At 43.8% G+C, this 24501-nt stretch overlaps 1 protein-coding gene and 1 long non-coding RNA gene across 9 annotated transcripts in view; one reads left to right on the top strand and one right to left on the bottom strand.

The window, feature by feature from the left end:
* ST6GAL2 (ST6 beta-galactoside alpha-2,6-sialyltransferase 2) overlaps nt 1–18824 on the bottom strand; it is an 83569-nt gene extending 64745 nt beyond the window's left edge. For 5 of the 8 annotated variants that reach the window (XM_078056706.1, XM_036116864.2, XM_036116873.2 and 2 more), the window contains exon 1: nt 18050–18534. The gene's annotated coding sequence lies outside the window, so the exon portion shown is untranslated. Of the gene's footprint in view, nt 1–5021; nt 5306–14886; nt 14906–18049; nt 18535–18705 lie in introns of those variants that run through there. The other 3 variants (XM_036116868.2, XM_078056708.1, XM_078056707.1) reach the window with 3 other exon arrangements.
* Nucleotides 18825–18925: 101 nt separating this feature from the next.
* LOC118551214 (uncharacterized) overlaps nt 18926–24501 on the top strand; it is a 32502-nt gene continuing 26926 nt past the window's right edge. Inside the window, exon 1 of the long non-coding RNA XR_013441888.1 lies at nt 18926–19060. This is a non-coding gene — a long non-coding RNA (uncharacterized LOC118551214). The remainder of the gene's footprint in view (nt 19061–24501) is intronic.

The raw sequence follows: 24501 nt of genomic DNA, 5'->3' as shown, positions 1-24501 counted from the left end.
AGAACGTTCCATCCCAAAGCAACGGAATACACATTGTTCTCTAGTGCCCATGGAACATTCTCCAGAATCGATCACATCCTAGGTCATAAATCAGGTCTCAACTGGTACCAAAAGACTGGGATCATTCCCTGCCTATTTTCAGACCACAATGCTTTGAAACTAGAACTCAATCACAAGAGAAAAGTCGGAAAGAACTCAAATACATGGAGACTAAAGAGCATCCTAGTAAAGAATGAATGGGTCAACCAGGAAATTAAAGAAGAATTAAAAAAATTCATGGAAACCAATGATAATGAAAACACAACTATTCAAAATCTTTGGGATGCAGCAAAGGCAGTCCTAAGAGGAAAGTATATAGCAATACAAGCTTTTCTTAAGAAACAAGAAAGGTCTCAAGTACACAACCTAACCCTACACCTAAAGGAGCTGGAGAAAGAACAGCAAAGAAAGCCTAAACCCAGCAGGAGAAGAGAAATAAGAAAGATCAGAGCAGAAATCAATGAAATAGAAACCAAAAGAATAGTAGAACAGATCAATGAAACTAGGAGCTGGTTCTTTGAAAGAATTAATAAGATTGATAAACCCCTGGCCAGACTTATCAAAAAGAAAAGAGAAATAACCCAAATCAACAAAATCATGAATGAAAGAAGAGAGATCACAACCAACACCAAAGAAATACAAACAGTTATAAGAACATATTATGAGCAACTCTATGCCAGCAAATTAGATAACCTGGAAGAAATGGATGCATTCCTAGAGATGTATCAACTACCAAAACTGAACCAGGAAGAAATAGAAAACTGAAACAGACCTTTAACCATTAAGGAAATTGAAGCAGTCATCAAAAATCTCCCAAAACACAAAAGCACGGGGCCAGATGGCTTCCCAGGGGAATTATACCAAACATTTAAAGAAGAATTAATAGCTATTCTTCTGAAACTGTTACAAAAAATAGAAATGGAAGGAAAACTTCCAAACTCGTTTTATGAGGCCACCATTACCTTGATCCCAAAACCAGACAAAGACCCCATCAAAAAGGAGAATTACAGACTAATATCCCTGATGAACATGGATGCAAAAATTCTCACCAAAATACTAGCCAATAGGATCCAACAGTACATTAAAAGGATTATTCACCACAACCAAGTGCAATTTATCCCTGGGCTGCAGGGTTGGTTCAACATCTACAAATCAATCAACGTGATACAATACATTAACAAAAGAAAGAACAAGAATCATATGATCCTCTCAATAGATGCAGAAAAAGCATTTGACAAAGTACAGCATCCTTTCTTGATCAAAACTCTTCAGAGTATAGAGATAGAGGGTACATACCTCAATATCATAAAAGCCATCTATGAAAAACCCACAGCGAATATCATTCTCAATGGGGAAAAACTGAGAGCTTTCCCCATAAGGTCAGGAACGCGTCAGGGATGTCCACTATCACCACTGCTATTCAACATAGTATTGGAAGTCCTAGCCACAGCAATCAGACAACAAAAAGAAATCAAAGGCATCCAAATCAGCAAAGAAGAAGTCAAACTCTCACTCTTTGCAGATGATATGATACTTTATGTGGAAAACCCAAAAGACTCCACCCCAAAACTGCTAGAACTCATACAGGAAGTCAGTAAAGTGGCAGGATATAAAATCGATGCACAGAAGTCGGTGGCATTCCTATACACCAACAACAAGACAGAAGAAAGAGAAATTAAGGAGTCGATCCCATTTACAAATGCACCCAAAACCATAAGATACCTAGGAATAAATCTAACCAAAGAGGCAAAGGATCTGTACTCAGAAAACTATAAAATACTCATGAAAGAAATTGAGGAAGACACAAAGAAATGGAAAAACGTTCCATGCTCATGGATTGGAAGAACAAATATTGTGAAGATGTCAATGCTACCTAGAGCAATCTACACATTTAATGCAATCCCCATCAAAATACCACCCACTTTTTTCAAAAAAATGGAACAAATAATCCTAAAATTTGTATGGAAGCAGAAAAGACCCCGAATAGCCAGAGGAATGTTGAAAAAGAAAAGCAAAGCTGGTGGCATCACAATTCCGGACTTCTAGCTCTATTACAAAGCTGTCATCATCCAGACAGTATGGTACTGGCACAAAAACAGACACATAAATCAATGGAACAGAATAGAGAGCCCAGAAATGGACCCTCAACTCTATGGTCAACTCATCTTTGACAAAGCAGGAAAGAATGTCCAATGGAAAAAAGACAGTCTCTTCAACAAATGGTGTTGGGAAAATTGGACAGCCACATGCAGAAGAATGAAACTGGACCATTTCCTTACACCACACACAAAAAGACTCAAAATGATTGAAAGACCTCAATGTGAGACAGGAGTCCATCAAAATCCTAAAGGAGAACTCAGGCAGCAACCTCTTCGACCTCAGCCGCAGCAACTTCCTCCTAGAAACATCGCCAAAGGCAAGGGAAGCAAGGGCAAAAATGAACTATTGGGACTTCATCAAGATAAAAAGTTTTTGCAAAGCAAAGGAAACAGTTAACAAAACCAAAAGACAAGGGACAGAATGGGAGAAGATATTTGCAAATGACATATCAGATAAAGGGCTAGTATCCAAAATCTATAAAGAACTTATCAAACTCAACACCCAAAGAACAAAGAATCCAATCAAGAAATGGGCAGAAGACATGAACAGACATTTTTCCAAAGAAGACATCCAAATGGCCAACAGACACATGAAAAAGTGCTCAACATCGCTCGGCATCAGGGAAATCCAAATCAAAACCTCAATGAGATACCATCTCACACCAGTCAGAATGGCTAAAATTAACAAGTCAGGAAATGACAGATGTTGGCGGGGATGCGGAGAAAGGGGAACCCTCCTACACTGTTGGTGGGAATGCAAGCTAGTGCAGCCACTCTGGAAAACAGTATGGAGTTTCCTACAAAAGTTGAAAATAGAGCTATCCTATGATCCAGCAATTGCACTACTGGGTATTTACCCCAAAGATACAAATGTAGGGATCCAAAGGGGTACATGCACCCTGATGTTTATAGCAGCAATGTCCACAATAGCCAAACTGTGGAAAGAGCCAAGATGTCCATCAACAGTTGAATGGATAAAGAAGAGGTGGTATATATATACAATGAAATATTATGCAGCCATCAAAAGGAATGAGATCTTGCCATTTGCAACGACGTGGATGGAACTGGAGGGTATTATGCTGAGCGAAATAAGTCAAACAGAGAAAGACATGTATCATATGACCTCACTGATATGAGGAATTCTTAATGTCAGGAAACCAACTGAGGGTTGCTGGAGTGGGGGGTGGGGTGGGAGGGATGGGGTGGCTGGGTGATAGACATTGGGGAGGGTGTGTGCTCTGATAAGCACTGTGAATTGTGCAAGACTGTTGAATCTCAGATCTGTACCTCTGAAAGAAATAATGCAATATATGTTAAGAAAAAAAAAAAGAAGAAGATAGCAGGAGGGAAAGAATGAAGGAGGGGAAACCGGAGGGGGAGACGAACCATGAGAGACGATGGACTCAAAAAACAAACTGAGGGTTCTAGAGGGGAGGCGGGTGGGAGGATGGGTTTGCCTGGTGATGGGTATTAAAGGGGGCACGTTCTGCATGGAGCACTGGGTGTTATGCACAAACAATGATTCATGGAACACTACATCAAAAACTAATGATGTAATGTATGGTGATTAACATAACAATAAAAAAATTGAAAAAAAAAAGAGACAATTAGAATAAGACAACATGTTCCCCTTTACAAGAAGGAAGTTTCTAACCTCAGAATGCACCTTTCTTCTATAAATTTCTGTCGCCACTTGTGTTCATTATGGCTGAAAAGCACGAAGTAGGGAGTGCAAAAGAAAAAAAAAACACATCAAATACACTATTCGTGGAAGGAATGCCATCACACTCCATGCTGGGTTCGTAGTGAGATACAGAGTGGATGGGTGGGCGATCCATTTCTAGACTGCAACAAGGCCATGTCCAGCATGACAGAAGCTTCTTTTACTCAGCACTGTCTATGGAAGGAACTGGCTAGCCCCTGGTGACTCAAAGGTAAGTGAGAAAACCACCACACTGAAGAATTTTCGGGGCGGGGGAGGGTGGAGATGGGTGGGTGGTAACCAGAAGTCCAGGACAGCCACCTCAGGAGCTGTAAGCCACGCTGAGAAGCTCCCCAGGAGGGAGCCGTGCGTCAGTGGAATCAGGGACTGCAAGGGCTCCTCTCCGGCAGGTGCAACCACTGAACCAACGGAAGTGGATCTGGATCTCTGGCAGCTTCCCTTGTGCACAGAACTTACCTCTTCCCCTCAGATATTCCAGGAAATACCAACCCCGGACAACTCGGTTAATTTCCTTCAGCAAACAGAAAACATATTTCATCTCCTCGTTTCACCTTGTCCTCCAGAAGCCCCCAAACAACAGCTGCCCTTTGAACTCAAGGATAACTGTTGCTGTCCTAGGAAGCCTGCCTGAGATGGGGGCCTGAGGGACCCCTTTCCTGCCTGTTTCCTGGGTCAGGGAGGGGAGAACTGACAGGTGACACTGTGCAGAAGCCCCCTCCCACTGCCTCCGCTCTCTGGGCCGGAGTGGGGCCTTCAAAGCTGTCAGTCAGACCCTTCCAGAACACTCAAGAACCCTGGGGAGGGAAGAAAGGATTTGTTTGCTTTTAAGCCCTTCTCATTAACCTGACTGATAGCTGAGGACTCCCTTGGAGTCCAGCCATGCAGGGGGTCCAGCCCTGGACTGAGCCCCCTCCCCCAGCTCCAAGGGGGTCCCAGGTCCCCCTCATACCTGCGCCTCACACCTTCCTGACTCATGGCAGGACTGAACAGTGGGCCTAGCTGTTTATGAAGACTATAATCGGGCTGACCTCTGTGTTGAGCCACGTTCCACTTCACCTGGTGTGGCCCATGTGATATGCCCATGGCACCTGCTAGGGAGCCCACCTGCAAAATGGCCAGTGAAGGGAGTTCGGGGAGAGCCAGGTTTGTATGGCAGTCACCTGGGGGATCCTTGCACTTAGCCACTGTTTGGCCATGGAATTCTCCCGATCACTGCACAGTCACATCTCCACCTTCCCCTTGGCAGAGAGAGCTGGACGCCTTAACCATATCACCCTGTAGGATGCTAGTCTTCCATTCCTGGGAGAAGGCTATGCTTTCCAAAAAAAAAAAAAAAAAAAAGAATAAAAAATAAAGACAATTATTTTCATCTGCAAACTGAATGTTTAATAATAATTCACTAAGAGGGCCTGAAAAGTTGAAATTTTGAATTACTTCAGATATGCATGAAATGTAAATAGGAAATGCAGTACTTCTTGTTAGATCCGTATTATTCATCACCAGTTTCTAGGAAGCCAACAAAACTGTGTTTACTTTGAAGCTTACTGTCTGAGAGTAAACCTTATCAAGGAGTCTAAAGCAGTTGGGGAAAAAAAAGAAAACCAAACCAATAAATATGGAAGACACCAAACTCATCAGTGAAGGCACAGGCCAAGTTCACTGCCTCCCCCAAAAGCCTGGGATCCATTTGAAAAGAGTTCCAATATCTAATGATTATGAGTTTCCTGGAGGGTTCAACAAAAGTTGGTGGGGTAGTTTTACTGCAGGGGTAGGCCTTCCTGGCTGGCACCAGATTTCCAGAACACAGTAACAGAATTTTCTAACCACATCCAGTTATCAAAAACCATGTCTGGGACAACAACATAATTAAAAAGTGCAGAGAAACCCACTGGCATAGCATCCTTATTAAGCTGGCATAGCATGACTCATAAGGAAAATTAAAAGGGCTTGGGGTGTGTAGAGATCTAAGGTCATTAAGAAAAATGAAATAATTTAAACAGATATTCAAATTTGAATACATTACTTTAAATAACAGCAATGCCCTGATGCTCTGGGACCTAAACCAGACTTCTACCAGGAGATCGAGTTTATTCTTAAAGAGCTTCCTTTTGCCCGGTGTGTGAATGCAGGGACAGATGTGAGTCTGTGTGGATGATGTGGAGATTTACCCACAGCCAAGGGCGGCGATGGAGTCTCCAGAATGAACTGCCCGACTGCCACAGTCAGCAGCACGGACAACTGCTAATAGCCAACACACATGAAGTCGTTAAAATCCACTTAACTTGACTATGAAAGCCATTTAAAGCTATTTCCGTGGGTGAGAGGAAATCCACACTTAGGTTTTTCTTTACTCCCAAGTGGTCCCTTGTATCTTATGCATATGTAAATGAAGCAAGGAAATAGTTTATTCAAATGCTCCATGCATTTCTTTTTTTTAATTCCCTGTGCTTTTGTTAAATGCCTGCAATGTTCTATTTGCCACTGAGAACTGCCAAAGGTCTGTAACTTCAACCACGGGTAACATTTTTTATTTTAATTCTAATATGGGTTCAGAGTAAGGGAAAGAGTCCCTTTAATTAAATGACTCATTCCAGGCATGCCCTAGCTGTTACTCAACCTTTTGGGAGACTGCAAACTTTAAAACAAAACTCTCTTACATGGTGGGGAGAGAAATGCACAGCACTTGGCACTCAAGAGGATGCGCATCTGGGAAGACACTGTGAAAATACACTACATTCCACATAAACTTTAATGACCTCGGCCGCACCGCACACTGACCCTCTGTCCTGGGAAGGCACCCCTGAGCCCTGGGGCTGTCTCCTGCAGGGAGAGCTGCAGAGCAAGGTCAGGGCCACGCCTCTGACAGACCAGGAAGAAGGCACAGCACAGTGCCTTCCCCAGGCTTTCAACTAAAGGTGTGCGTACCTTTCCACTTGCACCTGGTTGGACTGATCTCATGATCAAGGGATTGCATTTATAATTCCTAATGGACAGCTGATATTTAACACTGTCCCCAGTCTAGCAGTACCTTTCCAAGTTTTAACACCTATGGATAGATGATTCATAGGCAGCCAGAAAATAATGCAGCCCGACACCCAAATGCTGCTGAGCCCATTGGCTCCACAGCAGCCTTTATTATCACGCCAGGTGCTGGTAACGTATGTAGCTCTAATTGTTGGAATTTGATACAACACTAACGAATCCTAGACAGAGCGCTTTTATAAAACCTCCTTGGACAGATCCTACCCAGTTTATTTACTAACCACTTACCAATTACGGGTGTCCCGTACTTCTGAATGCTTTGTTAAAGAGGGGAACAAAGATGCCCAACCACATTTGTAATACTTGTGAAAAGAAATGTGAATTTCCAGTTTTCTCTATGAGATTCACAAGAGGCGTAAAAATTATAAGGTTGAATGATTTAACTCTGATTTCCTAACATTGCAAGTAAATGTACTTTTCCAGAGTGATTAACAGGAACTCTAAAGATAATGTATGTACAGAACAGTCCACCTGGTCCATGGTCCCTTGTCTTCAGAATGTCCTGTTTATAAATGGATGGTTAGAATTGGGGGAGCTATATACATGGGGATTCAGCTTGAAAAAAAAAGGCAGAAAAGATCCCCCTCTCTCCCCTTCATTTTTAGAAATCAGTTTACAGAGCAGTCAGTAATCCTTTCAAATCTAACAATACTTTTAGCTCCATTCATTCAGCAAACATTGATCAAGCACCTACTGAGCTCAGTACCTTGAGATGTGCTAAGGAGCTGGGGTCAGAGCCCCACAGGGCTGCCTGCAAGGGCGTTACAGTTAAGCAGGGGAGAGAGAAGGAAAAGGTTCATTTTCATACAGAGTAATAAGTACGACGATGAGAGATGGTGCCGTAGCACAGGAGAGGACCACACACCATGTGTGCATGTGTGTGTGTGCACGTGTGTGACACAGAGATAGAGACAGAGAGAGAAAGAAGCAGGTCCATCCTCAGACTTAGCCCGATATGGTCAGAGAGACCCTCATAGTAGGAAAGTAGAGACCAAAACACTGGGGCCCAATTCAGAAGCACATAATGTCCTAAAAATTCCAGGCTGTGCCCTGTTTGCAATGGGGGGAAGGCCGGGTTGGGGGCGGGGGGGGCAGCACTGGAGCATCTAAGGAGAGAAGAGGGTCACATGATCAAGGTTAGGGTTAGGAAAGATGACTCTTTGCCAGTAAGGACAATGGACGGGAGTTCAGGAGGCGAGCAAGAGTGAATGGAGCCATCTGTAAAATGAATTCCTCCTATAATATGCTCCTTCTGCTAACAGGGCAGGGCTTCCCTCCATTTTTTTCTGTGAAGAACACAATAAACAATAGACGCTGAAGCCCAAAAAACATTTTGCCTTCCAGAAATGGTAAATGTCAGGAAAGAGACTCTGGACGGTCACATGGAAGTATAATCACAGATTTCTGAGCCACTTAAGTAGCACATGCCCAAGGGCATGCTGAACAAAAGCCAGCATTTTCAGAGGCAGGTAAGAGATCCAGCTTCCTCTTCGGGAGGCAGAAACCAAATCATGAGACTCGTAATGCTGTGTGAGCTTGGCTGCCAAAATACCCTGCTCTCTACCAACTGGTTCCATTGGCATCTGGCTTTGGGTTTAAGCCAATCTCTTTGGCTTTGGGCAAATCCTGAATTGATACAACATAATCTGAGGACATTGGACCATTATGAAGCAATCTGCCTGTTAACCTTTTTACTTTTTAAATCACATTTCCAATTTTTATTCTTTTCCTTTCTGGTAAACTTTGAGCTACCATTCTACCTTTTCTTTATATCCCTTTGAACATTAGTTGCTTGGTATAGTGAAAACCTCTCCTCAAGTTGGTCAGTGCCCACTCCAAGTATAGGCCAGGCAATGGATAGCCTGGAACTGAATTTTTAGATTTTTTAGTTTTTTTTTTTTTTTTTAAGATTTTATTTATTTATTTGAGAGAGAGAGAACACACGAGCAGGGTGAGGGGCAGAGGGAGAAGCAGACTCCCCGCTGAGCAGGGAGCCTGAAGCTGGGCTCGATCCTGGGACTCCAGGATCATGACCTGAGCCAAAGGCAGACGCTTAACAACCGAGCCACCCAGGCACCCCTAGATTTTTTAGTTTTTTTAGTTTATGGATTTTTATTTATTACTTCCAAATTGCGATGTAGAATAGCTCTATGAAGACAAAAACTCTAAAGAATCTATGTGACTTTAATCTTCCATGTCCTGCTGAATTTTTCTGACCTAGTTCCTCAAAAAACATCTCCTAAGAAAGTCTAACTGTATTATGTAAAATATCTCATAGAGCTATCCATTTTTCAGTGTCCACTTGCAGTATTGAAGTATACCAAATTCACAAGCCAGAGGTTAAGAGTTGCCAAATGAAATTAAATTCAGTTAGTAAAGAGAGTTTCATTTTGAGTTTTTTTCCATAGACCTGTCATAAACTGAAATATATTAAAATGTATCTTTGAGATTTAGAACATAATGTTACTAGCCTTTAACACAGTTTAAAATTTATTTCTGATCCTGTCATGTAGTGAACGGGAAGGAAGATCTATAGCATCCAACAAACGGCAAAACTAAGCTCTTACGTTATTAACAACTGGTTGTTAATAACAAAATGCACTTTACGCAGCATGGAAGTTTCAGTGACTGGAACAAACATTAAACGTCTCTAGTTTAAAGCACAACCTATATTTCATTGCTGGTTAACGTCACTTTAACCCTAAAAAAATATATACCGAATTGTTAAAATGTTATTTTATTTAAAATTGAACATAAGCAGGTAACACAAAACTAATCTGTCTCGTGAGAAATCAGTATAGTGATTACCTTCCACAGGACAGTGACCAGAAGGGGATACGGGAAGCTTCAGGAGGCTGGTAATATTTGATTCTTGATCTAGCTGGTTACATGGGTGTACTTGGTTTATGAAAATTCATCAAACTTTTCACTTGTCTATGCAGAAATTCTCTGGTTAGGAATATAGCTGAAGAATACAAGACAGGTAAAGTAGTTGCCCAAAAGTCAGAGTAAAACTGAACTTGGAGAAGTGACACCACTTCCCTCCCACATCCCATGGACACAAGAAGTACATGACGCACACAGACACGTTTAGAGAACGAAGAAGACAAGAGATTGGAACTCTCTGGAGGAATAAATAAGTGGCATGTGCGGGGGGGGGGGTAGGGTGGAAATGACACGTTTTTATCTCTTTTCTCCTCCCAGATTCCATCTGATGCCCTCCATCTCTGGTTTCAAGACTAGCATGACAGGAGCCAGTTCTTACTGATTAGTGTCTACGAACCCTGGATGTTTTAGCCAAATCTCTGATGGCCTATTTGGTTTGCAAGGGAATAGCTAAGTTTGCCTCTCTGTATCCTCCTGAGACCCTAGAAGGTGGTTTGGGGGCATTGTTCCACCTCTATTGTATTTGAGGTGGATGATATCTGATTTGTGAGCATGAAGGTAGCTGACAAGAATAATGTCACATGCAAGCAAATGTAATCCTATGAATTGGAAAAAAAAAAAAAAGAAAGACATGCTCCAGACCTGTTCTGTGCAATGATGTCACTCTTCCAAGCTCCCCGAGTTGAGCAAATGCTTGTGGCATGAGCTTCTCTTAGTAAAACGTGAACATGTATCTCCCATTCTACCAGGGCAAGCACTGGAGTCGCTGACCCAGTTACTACCTTTTCTCCCTCTACAAGCCATCAGCACCAAGCCAGGGAAACTGTATTTTGAAGTACACACGTGAGTGAACAGTCCAAGGGACTTCCCCTTATCTCGGAAAAAAAAGATTTGCTTAGCAACTACACAGAACAAACAAGGGGAATGTTTAAATCCCTAATTGCAATCATCAATCCTTGTTTTCTACCCATAGCATAAAAAAAAAAACCCGCACAATATAAAGCAAACAAAACATACATGACCTTCCTCCTATAATTCTGTTCTCTGTCTACCTTTCCTCACATACAGAACTTGAATTATTTTCCTGAGAGAAAAGACTATGTGGGTTCATAGGAAATATGTATTCTGGAAAGCCAATTAATTGATCTCTGGATGCCTTTCAATTCAACAAGGGATGATTCTAAGGAATGCAACCTTCTAGGCTGAACCTGGCAGAAGGCACTCCCGGGCCCCCGGCTGCTGGTTCCACCAATGCACTAAGCATTCGGGGATGCTGCTATGCACCACGTGGATACCGCAATTCCCAGACCGAATGTGTGGGCCATGATGCAGGGTAACTTTGTATATTATAAACTCCCCTTTCATTTTCAATACAATGTCTTGAGTTCAAGATAGATCTAATTTGGGCAACTGAGAAGCAGGGACCCACTGGGGGCCCTCTGGGGTCAGCAGAGTTTAGTTTTGCCAGTAAAACCTTCCCATCATGCACCTGATTATACTCATAAAGTTCCATGCTATCATTGGGTTATATACACCATCTAGGAACAACAAGGGCTCCTTGTTCCAGGAGGTTTTTGACTACTCCTCATGAAGCACATTTTAAGGTTTTCTTTTACCCACTTCTGGTTTTACAGCTAATACTATGCTTACCAGTCATGAAAGCAGTGAAAACCCCCCAAACCAAAAATTAATTCTGCTCTTTCTGTGTATGCATTACACAGTAATATGTGGGGTATTACTGGGGTATGATTATAATATATTAACGATATGTTTTAATTATGTGAAAATTACAGAGTATGGCCAGTAGAGACATATTTGGGTTTAACTTACGGAAGCGCTCCCATTATTTTCAAGTCACATTTTAGACGTTTTCCTACTACTATCAAGTCAGTTTCTGAAACTCCCCCACCTCAAATAGTTAATGAAGCAATCTATTTAATGGCACTCTCTGAATGTTATTATAAAGTATCAAGTATTTAGCTGGGCAAATTACTTAATTGGTTCAACCCTCCCAGCTACTAATTTTGAACATAGGGCAGAGGACCATAGTTTGTAACGACACTGTGATTCCAAGGAAGAAAACTGCCCTTTGAAAAATGTCAATCAGATACCTACATACATATTATAAACATACAGATACACATATACTAATATAAAGTAAACCGTGTTGCACTGGTCAGCTTCCCATTATTCATAAATTGCTCCAAAAAAATACCTTGAGCACCAGAGGGTATCAAATGTTTTTTTAAAAAAATTAAACACTTGAGCTTGCTATTGTCTTAATTATTTTACCTAAAATTTAAAGAGCAGAGGTCATTACAATTCAGGGTAACTTCAAATAGGGATTTGTTCTCTCAGAGGGAGACTAAGTCACACACACTGTTTGGCCAACTTCAGATGGCTTCATGGCTTCACTTCTTTCATCCCAGCAAATAACTAACTAATGTATAGGGCCCCACATCGGTTCTCCCGGCTGCCCTGCCTGAAGGGGCCTCCCTTGTGAGTTAGTGTCAACAGTCAAAAACATTCTGCAAACCACCAAAGGTACCTTGAAGATGCTGTTGTTGTAAATACTTATAGATACACACACTCACACACATAAATAAGTGTGTTTTCCCATATCTATCCTATTAATAATAAATCAAAAGTAAAGTTTAAACCCTAAATGTTTTGATAACCTTCGAGCAAGCCACTGATAATTTGGAATATGCAATTCTCTCAGAGATATGAATACAGGAAAAAGAATGTTCTTCTCTTGGTCAGAAAGTCAGGGCTCTAAGTCCTGATTTTGTTACTCGACAATTGTGAATCCCAACAATTAATGTGTAAGTATCCTAACTCAGGTTCCCACTCCTAATTACGAAAGGCAAACCTTATTAATGCAGGGACATATTCCTTCTGTATTTGCACATGTATGTGTGTACATGTGTGCGTGTGTGTGCATGTTCTTTTTAAAGACAGTCCTCTTTTCTGTATGGGGGATATAGTTTTCCTAATTCTAAAATATAATTTACACAGCAAGATCCCTCTTCTCATAGTTCAACCAAATCCATCCATTCAATCATGCACTTAGAGTTCTATAGCTTAACTGGGTTGACTCCATCATTTAAGAAGCAAATCCAGTATTAACTGTACTTTTTTTTTCTACTGGTTCATGGTCAGAGGCACAAATACAGGTTTTTAGTACATAATAATATACTTATCTTTCAGAAAAGTCATCACTACACTTTCGAGAAAGCTACTTTTAAAATTTATCTCTGAATAATGAAAGTTCTCAGATTATCTAAGAGATTTACCCTTTTCCAAATTTAATTTAAAGCTAAGTCATTTTAGAAACCACAATTACCAACATGCAAGAACCTCTACTTGAAAAATTTGTATAATTTGAACACAGAAATCCAATTGTTTTAAATTTAATAACGCATTTCCCTCTCAGGCTCAAATACTAGGAGCAGCCTCGAGTAGAACTTAATGTATGAATTATAAACTTCTGAAAACAGCAGCTTATAATCAAGATATCGCAGGATTTTTCTTTACAATGTATTCTCTCATGCTTTAGCCAATATATTTCTAAATGTCCCGAGATATTACTCTCTGAGCTTGCTCTCTTCACTGACCTAATAACTCAGAGCGTCGGGATAATTTTCTCAAATCTTAGCTTAAAATTTTCCTTGGAAATTTCCTTGAAAGACACCCTTCATAGGAGCCTGATTTTCATTCTAATACCGACTGCCCAGATAGGCTCACCTGTGGGGGCCATTTTTAGGTTGCATTTCATGCCCCTTTCTGCTTCCAGGTTCCGGTGAATCCATGGGGGGCTTTGCCTGATGAGTGCCCCTGCCATCCCCTTCCATCCGATACAATCTTCCTCGTCCAGCAAGCTCGGCCATGGTCTGAGACATGAAAGCTCACGGGCACAGTCCTTCTCTGGCCCCAGGACAATGACCACCAGAGGTGTCATGCTTGCTCCTCCATAGAGTCTGAGCGCAATCTCCACAGCACAGACTTCCAAACACACAAACCCAGGTCCAAAACCCAGCTCTGCCACTCTCCCACTATGGGATATTGAGGAAGGCACTTCATCTTTCTGAGGCTCAGTCTCCTCCCCTGTAAAATGAGGATAACCATCCACCCCGGGGTTGTGGCTAAGGTGTACTTTGATAAGCTATGAAGAGCAAGTGGCAGAGTATAGTCCATAGTCAGTCTGAAGCAATCGCTCTTACTATTCTTTGAGTTACTACTCTCCCCTGGGCCACATGGTCTTTGAAGGGATGTCCAGCATGTTTAACTAAAGGGGAATTCGCTTCTGAGCAGGGGAATTCACTGTTAAGTATGCAAGAATATACAAGAGTCAATGGCATGGAATCCCAGCAAGAGACGCCACCTTGGAGATGATTTAATCTGTGTATGGCTTCATTTCCCAGCCCTGGAAACCGAGCCCTCCTAAGGCTCAGACTTGCTCCAGTGACTTGCTCTGAAGGGACAGCACTCCCTAGGACTCAGGTTTGGGGGCGCTGGCCAAGAGATTTCCTTGCTGCTTCTTCGCTCTCTGAGAAAGTCCAGTGCAAAACTGCAAACCTAACCCACACACCCTTCCAAGGAGCTTGTTAGAGCCCACGTCTACTTCAAATTCAGAATTCTTTCCTAGGGAAGACCATAGGAGGCAGCAGAACCCAGAAGGGACACAGAGCAGTTCTGTGCAGAGGAATCCCGGGGAGGGGAGGGGGGGTAGCCTTTCTCTGATGCCATTTCCATCCAGAGAGCATTTCCTCCCCAAATCACAAGGGACGTGGCACTGTGAGATGGCCCGGAACCTGCCACTGGCCAAGTGAAGACAGTGGCCAGGCAACTGCTAGTAACCCGCTTTTACCCAGCAGCAGGAAGGCCTTAGGACTGCCAGTTCACACCTCATACCCTTGAAATCCACCACTTCGCCCACAGGCTGGGGGGGGTTCCAAGCATTGCAATGGTTCCCCATCAATTCAGCATGGGGGGAGGACTTGGAATTTCAGATCAGGATGGGATTTGGTAACAAATCCATATTTCTCTGATCCTCCTGTCTGTGCCCTGTGTACTTAATAATGTTTACAGACAAACCTTTCAAAAGTAGGAAGGAAAAAAAGAAAAAAAAAAGTAGGAGGGAGGGCTTTCAGAAAAATGTCAGATAAATAAACTGAAAGTCTGAAGTTTATCCACTGACAGTGGCTGGTCAACTTCCACAGCATCCTCAGTCCTTGACCTTGACCTCAACCTGTTGAGAACATTGAAAATTGCTATGTAAATGTGTACCTGCACTTTCCTGATTCCAAAATTAGCATCTGATTCTATGTAATTATTTCTCTTACAGTCAGTGGTAAACTTCATCCCATAGTTCTTTTTTGAGCAGGAGCTTTCAATGCTTAAAAACTTAAAACTTAACATACACCTATTACTTATGCTTAGACATTTAAGCAAGTCGAATGAAGTATTTCATTTAACTTAACCAATCAAAATTTAAGATCATATAACAGAAGATCCAGGAGGGGGAAAAACATATTACAATTAAAGAGAAGGTGAATATTTAAAAGATTGTCCCCATTATCAACGCATAAGATATTTTTATTCAGAAATATCGGGAATGAGGCATTAAATCTGAAAATCAACTCAGTTTCTCACAGGGCAAATATTTCCAAGTTTGTGGAAAGGAACTCATCATTTATTTGATCTAGGCACTAGACGCAGAAACCTCAGGATGACTTTGTCATTTTAGGAAAGACTTAAGCAGCACTTGGCAAACAAACGCTTGGGTACATTCTGGACCTACGGTATGCAACTGCAGCTAGTATAAGCAATACATCAGAGACACACTTAAATCATCTCAGAAAGAGGGGAATCCCAGGAAAAATCTCTGGAAACAAGCACCTCCAGGACTTTCTCAGCAACCACTTCATTATTTAACCTATATGTGGCTGGCTGACCACAAATCCTCCCCTAGCCCCAACTTAAGTCTTCACCCCCAGAGTAAATAAACCCTTCCTTTTTTTTTTTTTTTTTTTTTTAAGATTTTATTTACTTATTTGACAGAGAGAGACACAGCGAGAGAGGGAACACAAGCAGGGGGAGTGGGAGAGGGAGAAGCAGGCTTCCCGCTGAGCAGGGAGCCCGATGCGGGGCTTGATCCCAGGGTCCTGGGATCATGACCTGAGCCGAAGGCAGACGCTTAATGATTGAGCCACCCAGGCGCCCCATAAACCCTTCCTTTCTTTCTTAACTGTCCTCACCAGAAAGTGAGCCTAGTTGATTGATTGCCCTTCTCTGCCTAATAAATCTATTCATACGTATACATTTTTTAAAAAGATTTATTTACTTATTTTAGAGAGAGAGAGAGAAAGCAAGTGTGTGATTGGGTAGAAGAGCAGAGGGAGAGGGACAAGCAGACTCCTCGGTGAGTACAGCTCAATCCCAGGACCCTGAGATCATGACCCGAGCCAAAGTCAAGTGAACGCTTAACCCACTGTGCCACCCAGGTGCCCCCATTCACTTATTTTTAGACGTTAAATTATCTCAGCCTTAAACCCTCCAGTCTGCATATCTTCATTTCATTATCTTTACTTCCTAGATAGACTGCACCACCTAAGAAACCCACCAAATGCTGGCCTCTGCTCTGACCACTCTCCAACAGTTTCCACCTTCTGTTTAAATTGTGGGGCTCAGAATTCCACTAAGAGCTGAGGCTCACATCACAATTTTGCCAAGAGATTTTACTTAAAACTCCAGAAGCTCCAACTGCACCAAGCAAAGAGGTAAAATGCTAAAATTTATATCAATCACAATAAAAACTGGATCAAGATTCCAACATGTTTGAGTGCCCCTTTTTTAACGTACTTGTAAAATTCAAGGCAATTCACCTATTATTTTAGGTTGCTAAACCTAAAATAGGTTTTAGGTCTCCATTTTGATCATAATATTCATTCACGATTGTCAACAGTTTTTCTCAAGCTTTAGTAGGAAATGCAAGCCTTGGAGTGCTGCAAAAATTCTGGCTGTCAGTTTCAGAAAAATAATGGGAGAAGGAAAGTGGGTAAAAATAAGTTCAAGGCCACACATCATTTTATCTTTTAAAGGAAGTGTTAATCCTAAATTTGCAACAACATGATCACATACAGCATTTCAATTTTTGAAATTCTTCATTAGTCACAATTACTTCAAAATGGCAAAATATATTGAGCCCAATTCCAAAAAACGTAATTATCAAGTAACCTGCATGAGGCTTTTTTAAATATGCACAATGCACAAAGCACTTAACACAAAATCTGTGGCAAGTGCTCCAACAATACCCTCACCCAAGCAGCCAGTGCCCCGCGCAGAGGATCAGCAAGCCCCTTCGCTGTTAGAACGCAAAAGGCACAGAAAACAAAGATTTCAACCAAATATGGTTTGCTTCTCGTCAAATTTTCAGCATGACCCTGTAAAAATAAGTTCACAAAAAACCAGCCAAGCATTATTTTTCTCCTAAAGTGCTTCTCGGATTATAAAACAGCTTTGAAAGTTCAGCCTGACAAAACAAATATGGTACTAGGAGGAGAGACCTGGAAGGCAACCACAAAAAGTCTCATTTAAATTCCTGGAAAGCAGGGCTTCTCCAAACACAGCTATTCAGCTCGCTTTGTAAGGCATCACTTGCTGCGAGCCACAAGTTTAACTTCACTCCGTGCCCCAGCACCGTCAAATCCGAAAGAAATGGGTGTTAACGTTGCTTACCCAAAAGAATGAACCAAAGGTCTTCTCTATACACGGCGAAAAGTACAACTTAAAAGCAAGAGTTTCCCCCGTGCAAGTGCGTAAGAATTAACACCCGGGTATCTGGGATTCTAAGGATACCTTCTGTCCCTAAACATTATAGCTACAGCAAACTAGAGATCAATAGAACACACTTTACGCTTTAAGAAGTGCAGTTTTGCATGGGGGTGGGGTCGAGGAAGGCAATTAAAAATCTCGATTCCCTCCCAGAGCCAAATTAAATAAAATAAAAGATCGCCGTTTCACTGACTGAACCACAGGAGCACAGCTGTGTCCGCCCGTCCCCAAAGCTCAAGCCCTCCTGTTCGCTCACCCTCTCGAAGAATGTCTTGCTTCTCCCCCAAAACCCTCAACGTTCTCCCCCCCCAAAGGTCTGGCTCCTGGTCGCCGAGCCTAACTCCCTACAGGGCAGCGCACAGGCTGCGGCGACACCGAGGCAGACGTCGCCCCACCGCCCGAGCCCCTGCCCTCTCGGACCAACCTTCTCCGGACGCCGCGCCTCGCAGCGTCCGATCCCGCTGTGCTCGGCGCTCCCCGGCCGCGCGGCGTTGGAGTCGGAGACGTGCGTGTCACATTTTATTCCCCCGCAGCCGCTCGGGCGCGCGCGCCACGCGCTCCCACACTCCCTCGGCCGCTCGCGGGAGCCGGGACCTGGGGCCGGGGGCGCCGGAGGCGCGCCGCGGAACTTAGGGGCTGCGGACGCCGCGCGCGCGGCTCAGATCCTTCTGCTGGTGGCCGCCCTCACCTCCGCGGAGCAGCCTCCCCGCGCCACCTCGGGACCCCCGAACGACCCGCGCTCGCGTCCCGGGAGGCCTGCGGGATCACCTCCCCGGGGCCAGAGGCGCTCGGCGCCGGGCGGCAGCTGCAGGCGCGGCTGGTGGCTCGGCCTCGGGGCCGGCGCTGCGCTGCGCTCAGCCCCGCGCCGCGCGCCTCATTGTTCCCGGCAGCGCGGCAGCGGCGGCGCTGGCGGCGGGAGGGACCGCGGCCCGGAGCCCCGGGGCTAGGCGGTGGCTCCCGGCCCCCGCGCTGAGCTCGCGCCGCGCCCCGCCCCCGGGCTCCGCGCGTCCCCTCCGCCCGCCTCGGGCCCCCCTCCCTCCGCCTGCGCCTCCGTCCTCCCCCTTCCCGGCCTCGGCTCACCTAGCGGCCGGGCGCCGGGAGCTGGGAAGTTGCACAATCCGCTCCCCGCGCCACCGGCCCGCCAGGCGGGGTGCACGGCGGGGCGCTCCCTGGCTGCGCGCGGAACCCTGCCTCTGGCAGAAAGCGACTGCAGACTCGGGCTGCGTGGGGCGGCGCGGGCGGCGCGGCTGCCTAAAAAGGCATGCCTCTCCCCGGCCGCCGTCTGCAGCCAGCCCTAGTTCCTCCGGGGGTTACCTGCACCGGCACCGAGTGGGGCAGCCGGCGGGCACGCAGGTCCCGCGGGCGGCAGGGATGCAAGAATGTGAACAGGCTGTGAGTGGCGGGCAGGGGAGTCTGGGCGCCTGGCCCCGCGGAAGTGAGTCTTTGTGTTCCCCGCTTGAACACACCCTCCCGCCGCGCCGCAGGCCGGGCTACCTGCGCAGGAGGCAGCGCCCGCGAGCCGGCCGGGTGGGGCGCAGGGAAGCGCAACATCCTCCCCGGCCCGCTGGCTCCCTTTGTTCCTCCCGCGCGACCGCCAGGTCCTTACTCCCGGGAGCTTCTCCGGGGCGCCCGGGGTCGGAATTGGACTTGGGGACCAGCCACCTTCCACTTGCGAAGGGCAGTCCACCACGTCCGGGGAAGGAATTCCGTAGAGGCCCCCACCTACCCGCCCCTCCCCACCGCCGGCCCCTGTCCCCAAAGGATGGGAAAGTTCTCGGGACCGTGGCGCCCCCAGGCTGCTCGCTGGGCGCGTGGAGCGGGTGGCGACTGTGGGCCCGGCAGCTGGAGCCGGTGGGTGGGGCCGCCGGGAGCCGCAGATCGGGTGTCCGTCTGCTCGCGTGCGGAATGTCCATTTGTCACCGCGGCCCTCTTGCCCTTCCCGGGCGGCCGCAGCTGGTCCCGGGACCCGAGACGGCGCCGCCCTTTGTTTGCTGATAAAAACGCTCCTTTGAACTTCAACGTGGCTCTCCGCGTGCATGCGGTGGCGCTGGGTCCCCGCTGCCCCCTCCATGGTTCCTCTCCCTGACCGACAGCGGTACAAGTGTGGGGGAGCCCCCAAGTAGAACTAGGTTGAGGTGGGTGATATTACCACATAGTGCCCATCCATCCCAGAGGGACGAGTTACCCGCTGTCCTCTCCATCCCAGGTCCCTGCAGGGGCTAATAACATTTTGAAGACACAAAGCCTTCACTAAATATACCATTTTAAAATTTGTATTACGTTCATTTAACTAATTAAGGATTTTTAGAATAAAACAATTACCTAGATAGCCAATTCATTCAGTATTCCTAAGTGCCTACTGTGTGCTGGGGACTCCGGGTCCAGCAGCAGACATGTAAAGGTGAATAAAATCTCTTTCCTACCCTCAAAAGGCTTGCAGAAATTTAAAACGTCACGGGCCTTCCAACTAAAACTGGGCAAAATGCATTGTACTCAATCAAAAGCATGGGTCAAAAAAGCTTACTCAGTATTGCCCCTGTTATGCTAATGGTTTCTGACACCTGGAATTGTCCAGAACTGCATGAAGGGATAATGTGTCACAGGATTTAACAACAACGAAGACTATATTCCACTAATGTGAAATATTATAGTGGGACTAAAAGTAGGTTTAAAAAGGGGGGGGGACACGATAGAGTCCAGTGGCTTGTGGGGTGGGGAGAGGAAGAAATGCAAGGGGGAAAGTAACCCCCTTTCAACTGAGAGGCCTCAGAGCAGGTCACCAACTGTGGACCTTGGTTTTCTCTTCTGTGTAAGGCATATAATGGTACCTACCTTCAAGGTTCCTTGTAAGAAGTAGAGATTGGGGGCGCCTGGGTGGCTCAGTTGGTTAAGCGACTGCCTTCGGCTCAGGTCATGATCCTGGAGTCCCGGGATCGAGTCCCGCATCGGGCTCCCTGCTCGGCAGGGAGTCTGCTTCTCCCTCTGACCCTCCTCCCTCTCATGCTCTCTGTCTCTCATTCTCTCTCTCAAATAAATAAATAAAATCTTTAAAAAAAAAGAAGTAGAGATTGGGGTTAAAAGTGTCTCCCTTAGTGCTTGGAATCTGATGCTTAATAAATTGTAGTAATTAATAAATAATAGTGTTAAAGCACTTTAATGGTGAATGAAAAAATAATTTGTATATACTTGTTGTAGTGTATTTGTATTTTATATACTTCTTGTTTCTTTGCATGAATGCTGCAAAAGTTGACATGTTGACTACCCTAAAGAAATCTTAATGAGAAGTTAAATAAGAGTGGCCAAATAACAATTAATTTGATGCTTGTAGAAAAATTACCACCTGAAGGCACATATGCAAATCATTGTTGTAAAATTGTAAGTGGATTGACTTTATTATTTATGATTGGGGGTAGTAAATGAAGTGGTACTGAAGTGGCTTAATCTATTGCTTCCTGAAGAAATCAGAAAGCCAGTTGATGTGCATAAAGCTATCAGTCGATGATTATATCTGTCGAAGTGTAATGGTAAATAAAATATTTTGACATCCTTTAGTTTAATTGCTTAGAGGAATGCCAAATAGGAGCAGAATATTAATGTTTTTTATGAGTCTACCAATTTGTAAGACATTCCAGGGCTGTTCTGGCACTTTAATATCCCTTTCCTTAAACAAAACAAACCACCACAACAACAAAAAACTAAACTTATTCCTCCAAATAAGAAAATTCCTGCATTAGAAACCTGCTTGCTCTTATCCATTTGCTCATAATAACTTCAATTTCCTTTTCTGTTTTTAAACTCAGGGCTCCCCCACTGACCCATCCACTGTTGACCCATGCTGGGCTATGTTTCACAGGAGACATAAGGAAAACAGAAGGACTGTTTTCAGGAACTTCTTATTGGTTAGCAGTCAAATCAGGAGGCTCAGTGAATCTCCCAGCTGAGAAGTATTTGAGATTGGGTAGGAACCGAAAAGTAAATATTTCCTAACTGTACCATTGCTGAATCTGGGGTATTTGTTTTAACTTAAGTACTGTTCATAGAAAATATTTCTCTCCTGTTTATTTTGCCATTCAGCTGTGACAGTAAACCCACTGATTCCTTTACAGATGGGGAAACTGAGGTTGACCTTTTTTTTTTTTTTTTAGGACCGTTTTCTCTAAGCATTTTCTCTTCTGCTTCTGACTTACTTGTGATTGGCATTCTGTAGAATGCATTGAGCACCTCAACGAGGAAAATCACCTATAGATGCATTCTTCGTATTTAATCAGTGAAGCAAATCTGTATGTAGTCAGTGTAAAAAATGAATTTCAGATACTCATTCGTTTGGAGCCCATTATACAATGCTAAGATCAGGAAGAAACATTTGTTTTCTAGCCAACCTATAGATTTTTTTTTTAATTTAATTAATTTACTCTTTAGAAATGTTAATAAGGAAACACCAGTATGAAGAAGAAACAACCTTGGGTATTTGGATGTGTGTAAAGGTCAGAATCCTGGGCATGCAGGAGTACCACCACCACCCCTCACCCCCCAACACACAACATCCCTTCAATATTTGCAGATGGAGAGAAAAGAAAAATCTTTGCTAGCTTAAGAAAGGTGTCTTTTCAGCATCAGATAGAGAAGGGAGGACACAAATGCAATTGGTTGCCCTTAGGTTTGCCCCATCCACAGTGCGTACCACTTCGAGCCCATCCTTGGGCTCCAGGCAAGGTGACTGAGCTGGCCTCAGGGCGGGGTCAAGGGGTCACAACCTGACCTCTCATAGCCTTTCAGACAGAGCAGGATGAAAAATGTCAGGGTGGGAAAGTTTTCTTTTCCTAAACTTTTCCTTGCTATCTAAAGGAAAGACTGAAAGCCAGGGCTTGACCTCCGACCTTGTCACCTTAGTGAAGTTGGTTGAGCTTTCTGTACCTCAATTACCTCACCAACAAGACTGATTAACCCATTTCATAGTTATCCACAAGAATTGGAGCTCATGTCACAAGCTTAGAAACATTCCCAAGGGTACAGCACTTCACAGTTTATGTGAAGGATTTCCTATCAGTTATCTCATTGGATTTTCCACAACTCTGAATGACGAAGGGAGGGTATGAAGGCGCACAGAGAGGTGGCCCTGTCACTTCTTGATTCTGTGGTAGTAAGAATCCGTAGTCACAAAAATTTTAGAGCCTATGTTCTATGTTCTCTGTAAGTATTAACTCATGTAATCCTTATAGCAAGGGTTTTAAAACCTTTTTTCATTTTTAACCTTTTATTTTGAAACAATTTCAGACTTACAGGAAAATTGGCTAAATAATACCTCCCCCCACCATTCCCCACATATTGACACTTTACTGTGTTTACTTTATCATTCCTTTACCTTCTACTTGTTTTTTCCTGAGCTGTTGAAGAGTACATTGCATACATCATGGTTCTTTGACACCTAAATACTTCCCTTTATTTTCCTAAGAACAGGGACATTCTCTTAGATAACCAGAGTAGAGCTATCATAATTAGGATAATAAAATTGGTTATACTGTTGTCTAATCTCAGACTTTATCCACATTTCGCCAATTGTCTGCTAATGTCCTTTATAACAGGTGAAGGGGTTTGGGACAGCCCCCCCCCCCAAGAATGTGCCACTTTGGCATGTGGATTATTTTGAGCTGAAGACAATGGAGATCCTGCGGGCTCCAGAGAAAACGTTGCCCCTCTCTTAACTACACAGAAGAATCTAAATTAGAGTAGGTTACCACAATAAGGGTTATTAGCAAAGATAAATTTTATCTGAGTGACCCGTCTGTATGACAGGGCAAACATCTAATTACCAAACATCTGCTCTTCTTATTGCCCTGTGAAGTACAATCCTTTCCTTTGAAGTCCCAGACCCCTATCCCCTTCTCCTTAGTTCAGAATGACATATATCCCTCATTTTGCTGCACTCTCTTTGGAATTTCTATGTCTATATGGATTCCCCATACATATGCCTATTAAATTTGATTTTCTTCTGTTAATCTGACTCCCATTGACTTGATTTTTAGTCCAGCTAGAAGGACCTTGAAAGGGACAGGAAATTCTTACTCCCTGTGAAGGGGGCAAGGTATTCTTGCTCCCTTACACAGGGCATTTGTAAATGATAATAATAATAATAATAATAATAATAATAATGCCCAGAATCCAACCCAGGATCATCTGTTATACTTAGTTATTATGTCTCTTTAGTCTCTTTAATCTGGAACATTTCCTTAGAGTTTCTTTAACCTTAACATTTTTGCAGAGTTCAGACTATTTATTTCCTCAAATGCCCTCAGTTTAGGCTTGTCTATTGTTTCCTTGCAATTAAATGCAAATTAGACTCAGGTTATGCTTTTTTTCCCCCCTTTTTGGCCAGGAATACCAGAGTGTTAATGTCTCTTTCAGAACATCATTTCAAAGTTATGCATTCTGTGCCTTTGTTCTAATAGCGGTGGGCTTAACTTCCATTACTTGGCTAAGGTGGTGCCTGCCACCTTTCTCCCAGTGAAGTTACCATTCCTTCCTTTATAATTACAAAGTAATTTGTGTGGAAATATTATGAGGCCATGTACATATTCTGTTTCTCTTCAAACTTGTATTCACTAGCTTTAGCCACCATTCATGACTCTTACGGGCAATGATGGCGCCATTTTTTCTTTACACTTAGTGGTTGTCATGTTGCCACAGGAAGATCTTTTCCTTTCCCCCATTTATTGATTTTATAACAAGCTTTTGATGTGAATATTTTTGTCCCCTCTTTCTAAAGAAGAGGGAATGACAGGTCATAGAGGGGAAGCAGATGGATGTCACACATCTAGTAATTGTCACTCAGGCAAGATAGCACTTCTGAATCTCTTTCCTCATCTATAAAATTAAAAC

The sequence above is a fragment of the Halichoerus grypus genome, chromosome 10 (assembly GCF_964656455.1).
Source record: "Halichoerus grypus chromosome 10, mHalGry1.hap1.1, whole genome shotgun sequence".
In the NCBI taxonomy this organism is placed as follows: domain Eukaryota; kingdom Metazoa; phylum Chordata; class Mammalia; order Carnivora; family Phocidae; genus Halichoerus; species Halichoerus grypus.
Note: the sequence above shows the minus strand (reverse complement) of the source record. Positions and strands in the feature narration are given on the sequence as shown.